The sequence below is a fragment of the Capsicum annuum genome, chromosome 11, assembly GCF_002878395.1.
Source record: "Capsicum annuum cultivar UCD-10X-F1 chromosome 11, UCD10Xv1.1, whole genome shotgun sequence".
In the NCBI taxonomy this organism is placed as follows: Eukaryota; Viridiplantae; Streptophyta; class Magnoliopsida; order Solanales; family Solanaceae; genus Capsicum; species Capsicum annuum.
Genome location: NC_061121.1, coordinates 65,907,690 through 65,913,144, shown reverse-complemented (window position 1 = coordinate 65,913,144; position 5,455 = coordinate 65,907,690). Strand labels below are relative to the sequence as shown.

The window sequence follows — 5,455 nt, the reverse complement described above, 5'->3', positions numbered from 1 at the left end:
CTTTTATCCCTCCTCTATAAAAATTTTATACATACAGAAAGTAGGATTAATTCTTGAATATTTGAAGTTTTCCATCTGTTTGCCTTCTTCATTCTCTTCAATACTATAAATGCCTCTTTCAGTTGCACATCAGATAAACCTACAGACAAAATAAGAGACAGTTTTATCATCACCAAGGAAAGCATATTTCAGATGAAAGGGTAGAGCCTTAAGTTCTAGCTTTAATGTTTCCTCAACAAATGCCTTGGGGGAGGGTCTAATCAGTTTATACAAAGTCTCAAATTCAGTCTTTCTAGAAATAATACCTGCCACATCCAGAGTTTGAACTATTTCAACTACTTCAAAATCACCAAAAAGATCATATCCTACCAATGCTCTCTCCAAGGGATTCTTGGATGTAATAAGGTGAAATTTAGACTTAAGATCCAAGACTGTGATAGCTAACAGTTCTTAATTTATTGCAGGTAAATTCATTGCCTTGTACACGTCGAACACCTAAACCTTGTCATGAGCACACGTGGTAACAATTATGTAGCTTCATCAATTAATGAATGCTTAGTTGTTAAAAAAGAAAGTCCCAAAATAAATAAGACTTCTGGATCGGCATCAAAATTAAGAATAATAAAATCCACCAGGAAAATAAGTGACCCTACTTGAACCTATACATCTTCAACAATTTCATCTGGTCTAGCAAGCGAACGATCAGCTAACTATAAAATAACTATGATCGGTATTAGGTTGCCTAGCACATCTTTCTGAATAATGATGTGGGCATAAGATTTATGCTTACCCGAAGATCATACAGACCTCGAGCGCTTATTGATTACCCAATTGTAATCTGAATGGTGAATCTCCCTGGATCTTTCAGCTTTGTGGGCAACCTATTCTGGATTCGTGATATAAACTCCTCAGTAAGTGCCATAGTAGTGCATTCGGTTAGGTGATTCTTATTGGCCATGATATCTTTTATGTACTTAGCATACTTTGGAATACTCTACAAAAATATCAAAAAGAGGTAGGTTAATATGAACCTGTTTCAATACATCAATAAAATTTTTGTAACAAGCTTTCTCTTTGTGTTTCCGTAGCTTTTGTGGAAAAGTGGAGGTAACTTTATACTTTCCACTTTGATGTCTTTGCTTTTAGCTTTTTCTTTTAAAACCTTATCTTTATCCTTTTCTATTTCAGTAGCCTTGTGATTCACCTGCTTAGGTTATAACTCCTTGATATGCATCCTACTACGAGTACTGACTGTATTTACCTATTTTGGATTTGGCTCAATATCACTAGGTAGACCTCCCTAAGATCTAGTGTTCTATGCTCCTACAGTCTGACCCATTTGAACCTCTAAGTTCCTTATAATTATCTGTTGGTTCTTCATATCTACAACAAACTGTGATTGAGTATCCATAATCTGCTTCAACTTCTCTTTAATATTGCTAAATTAAGTAGTGGCTTGATTCCCTGGAACATTTTTTTACTGGTTCTGATTTACTGGCCCATGGTATTGATTTGCATTTTGTGCCTAATTTCCATCCTATGAGAAATTGGCATAATTTTGCCAGTTAGGATTGTAAGTATTACCAAAGTTCTGATGTCCTTGTCAATTAGCATTTCTCACATAATTAACAAACTCTGGATTGTGTCACAAGCCTCCATTATATGATTACTGCTTCCGCAAACCTTGCACCAAGATTGAGCCTAATAAACTACATTTGTTGTGGCTTGTATGGACTGTGTGATCCCTAAATTCTTATTTCTAAACTACGTAGTTATCTAATTTTGTAATACAGCAATCTGGGATGATATAGCCATGAACTGATCAACCTCTAACATACCTACAACTTTCTTTAGAGCACCGATAACATCAGCATGCCACTCAGGATTACCTTGTGAAATCTGATTCAGCAGTGTGTATAATTTATCATACATCTTTTCTAGAGCCTATCCACCTGCTACTAAATCTAGGAGAATCTTGGTGTTTGGATCAATACCCGCAATGAAAGTATGTACTAGCACATCATCAGTTGGATGATGATGAGGGCAATTTTTGAGCATAGCCTTGAATCTTTTCCAAGGTTGGTAAAGATTATGTCTATCTTTCTGCTTGAAACTCAGAATCTCACTTCTCAAATATGCTATATTCCCAGGTAAAAAGAATTGAATAAGGAATTTCTGAGCTAGATCATCCCATAAAGTAATGCAATTCGGTGGTTCAGCATGTAACCACCTTTTTGCTTCCCCCAAGAGAGAAAAGGAAAAGAGAATCAGTCTGACATAATTAGTAGATACCTTAGTAGGAATGTAGGTATCACTGATCTTAAGAAAGTTCTGTGTGTGCTGTTGTGGGTCCTCATGAGATAAACCTGTAAATTGCCCACTCGTGTGCAAGAGTTGCACCAAAATTTGTTTCAATTCAAATCGACCACTAGTATCTAGCTTGCGGATGCAATTAGTAGCACTGTTTGTAAGTGGGATTGCCACTGCACAAACAGTTCTAGCTTTTGCTAGCAGGACCGGTTGGAGCTATCGGAGTTGGAGCAATTAGAACAACAGGATTAGGATTCACCAGATCTCCCATTTGAATTTGACAAATTGGGTAGTGAAGTGTTGTTGCTCTTTTCCTTTGATGAAATATCTATTTAGGTTTTGAATAAGGCTCAACCAATTTCTTTCCTCTTGTCAGCCCGATACGTCACTTTTCCTACAAAAGTCATCCACTAAGATCAAGTTTCTAACACTTAAATTTATTATCAAATGCAAAACTTTAGAAAATTACTAATTATTTGAGTCCCGGCCAATGACACAACGCGCAAGTGCACGTGATCGTACAAGTAATATAGTGACTCAAAGAGTCGGATATCATACCCATGAGAACTACTTGTTTAGTAATTTACTTAACTTCAATTTCGACAATAATGTATTCAAGTGCTTCAGAGTATCAAAATGGGTTAAATAATTTAATGAATAATTTAACAACTAATAAATAACAAAGTGTACCAATCACAACGTAAACTAGGTTGTAAACAATATGAGAGAGAATTCCAGGGTTGAGGAACTAATAACAATCCTATAAATCTCTATCCTTATCATGGGCATGTTGATTATCGGGTTATTGATTCACTGGGTTTAGATTATGATTATGGTCTTTTGAGTCTCTAATTTTCTACCTAAATGGACATTACAACTACATCGTTGAGCGCGGATGCAATAATCCATTTAGATACTTTAATTTATCTTCTTGCAATTGAACCAAACAAGGCTTCTAGGTAAATTCCTATCCTAGCCGCTACTTCACATCCTTCATTATATAGGAGAGTACAAACTTGCTCCTTAAAATCTTCGATCTATCCCAATGATTCTTCTTATGGGTTAACAGAGGGATTGTAGATGTATTCTAATGGTGGAAATACATTAAAATAGTGGAAACAAGAGAATAAGAACAAACCCATGCGATAAATTAACATTAACCAATCTAAGAATATCAAAATATAACCATATTCTCTGCCTCAACCCTAGAACAAGGTTGTTTATCCACTCATGCTCGAAATTAACATCAAAGAAATAAAATTAACCATACCAAAGTCAATGTTCAAATATGAAAAATGGAAGAACCCTAATAAAACACTCATAATTATTTTTGCCTTTATTATACATATTCCAAGATGATTACAATTTTTATTAAGTGTCCCTTTTACACTAGGGCGGCAATCCATAAAAATTACTCATCTCCATGCTACGGAGCTCATCATGGATACTAGGGTTCGTGCCACGAGGCTATCGTGGACCTTCAGTAGAAATTGCTCTTCAAAATTTACCAGCCTCCATGCCACAAAAGCTATCGTGGACACTAAGGTCTATGGCCTGGGGCTATCACGAACCTTTACTATGATTTGCCATTGGAATTTAATTCATCAGCATGCCACGAAGGTTAACGCGAAGGCTAAGCTCCATGGCATGGATGCTTGTCATTTTCCTCCTTTCCAGCTCTTTATATATTGTCTTGATTCTGAGCTTTGTGCCATGTTTTCCGAACCTTTTTCCAATATCTTTATGCTCTGCATGTTACTCCAATTTCTCCCATGGTCCAAAGGCTTCTTGATAATGCATTGAAACATATTAAATTTCATCACAATCAAAAGCCCTGCAATAACTAATCATGTCCATTAGCTCAAAAATACAATTTTAGCTCAAACATAATACAATTAACAAGTTTTAGCTCATAGAACATGTATAAATATGGATAAATGTTGGCACTTGGACGTATAAATATGCCCAAGATCACATACAATGCCTAAAACAAATCCATCTAGATTCTCAAACGCTAGATTTTATTACAAGAAAATTTTATAAAGCCTAGAAACTTTTCCCACTAAACACCAGCGTCCAAAACATATGCTCAAAGTATGTACTCAAAAACCTAAATAGTCCACTCAGACAGGCCATTAGTCTAGGGGTAAGAAGTTATGCCAAGATTGACCTAGGTACTCAACTCCTCCTGAAAAGCTCACTAAATATTAGAGGTGAACTAGAACCTTTATAAAAAGGGACATTGGCACCCTTTGAAGATAAACCACCTCTCGAACATAAATTTAAGTCAATCTGTCAGCACTATAGGAAGACTAAATGGGTAGATAAGTGACAAGACTTGGTCTATTAATAAATAATGACCCAAATGTTATCAAAACCTTGAGAAATATGCAACAAACCAATGAATTTGCTCCTACTTCCACTTAAGAATATGTATTCTCTGAAGCAAATCACCAGGTCTCAAGTACTCAGACTTTGCTGGCTAACAACACGGACACTAAGTTATGAAGTTTGTTATATCCCCCTTTATCCTGCATAACCAATAATGTTGCCTCAGATCTTTATGTATCTTAATTACGCTAGGATAAATGGATTATCTAGAATAATGAGCCTCCTTAATATCAACTGAATCAAATCACCAATCTGTAAAACTCAATACGAACTTCAAATTCTAGATGACCTCTAGGTCTAAGGTGGATTTTCTGGCCTCACCCCTCAAAACCTGATCTCGAATCCCACATAATTAGTTATCTTGAAACTATCACCCCTAAATCTACTCCAACAAAGTAGACTGATCCTCAACAAGGGTAATAATCCTTATAGGATCAGAAATATCATGTCGAACCAGCCTGTTGGCTAAAGACTAATGTCCAAGTCTAACGTGTGCTTTGAAACTAATAGGAAAACAAAATTCCCCATACTCATCGCCTTTCGACTTAAGGCATCTGCTACCATATTTTCATTGCTTGAATAGTATAAAATAGAAATGCCATAGTCCCTTAGTAACTCTAGTCATCTTTGTTGCCTCGAATTAAGATACTTCTAGCTCACAATATACTAAAGACTATGATGATCAATGAATATCTCACAATGAACACCATAAAGGTAATGCCTCCAAATCTTAAGTGCAAAAATGCAGTAGCCA

The 5,455-nt window shown here is 35.9% G+C and overlaps 1 non-coding gene across 1 annotated transcript; it reads left to right on the top strand.

The window, feature by feature from the left end:
* Positions 1 to 2,029: 2,029 nt before the first annotated feature.
* LOC124889075 lies at positions 2,030 to 2,136 on the top strand. Its single transcript, XR_007047692.1, has one exon. It is a non-coding gene; the product is annotated as a small nucleolar RNA R71 (small nucleolar RNA).
* Positions 2,137 to 5,455: the final 3,319 nt, after the last annotated feature.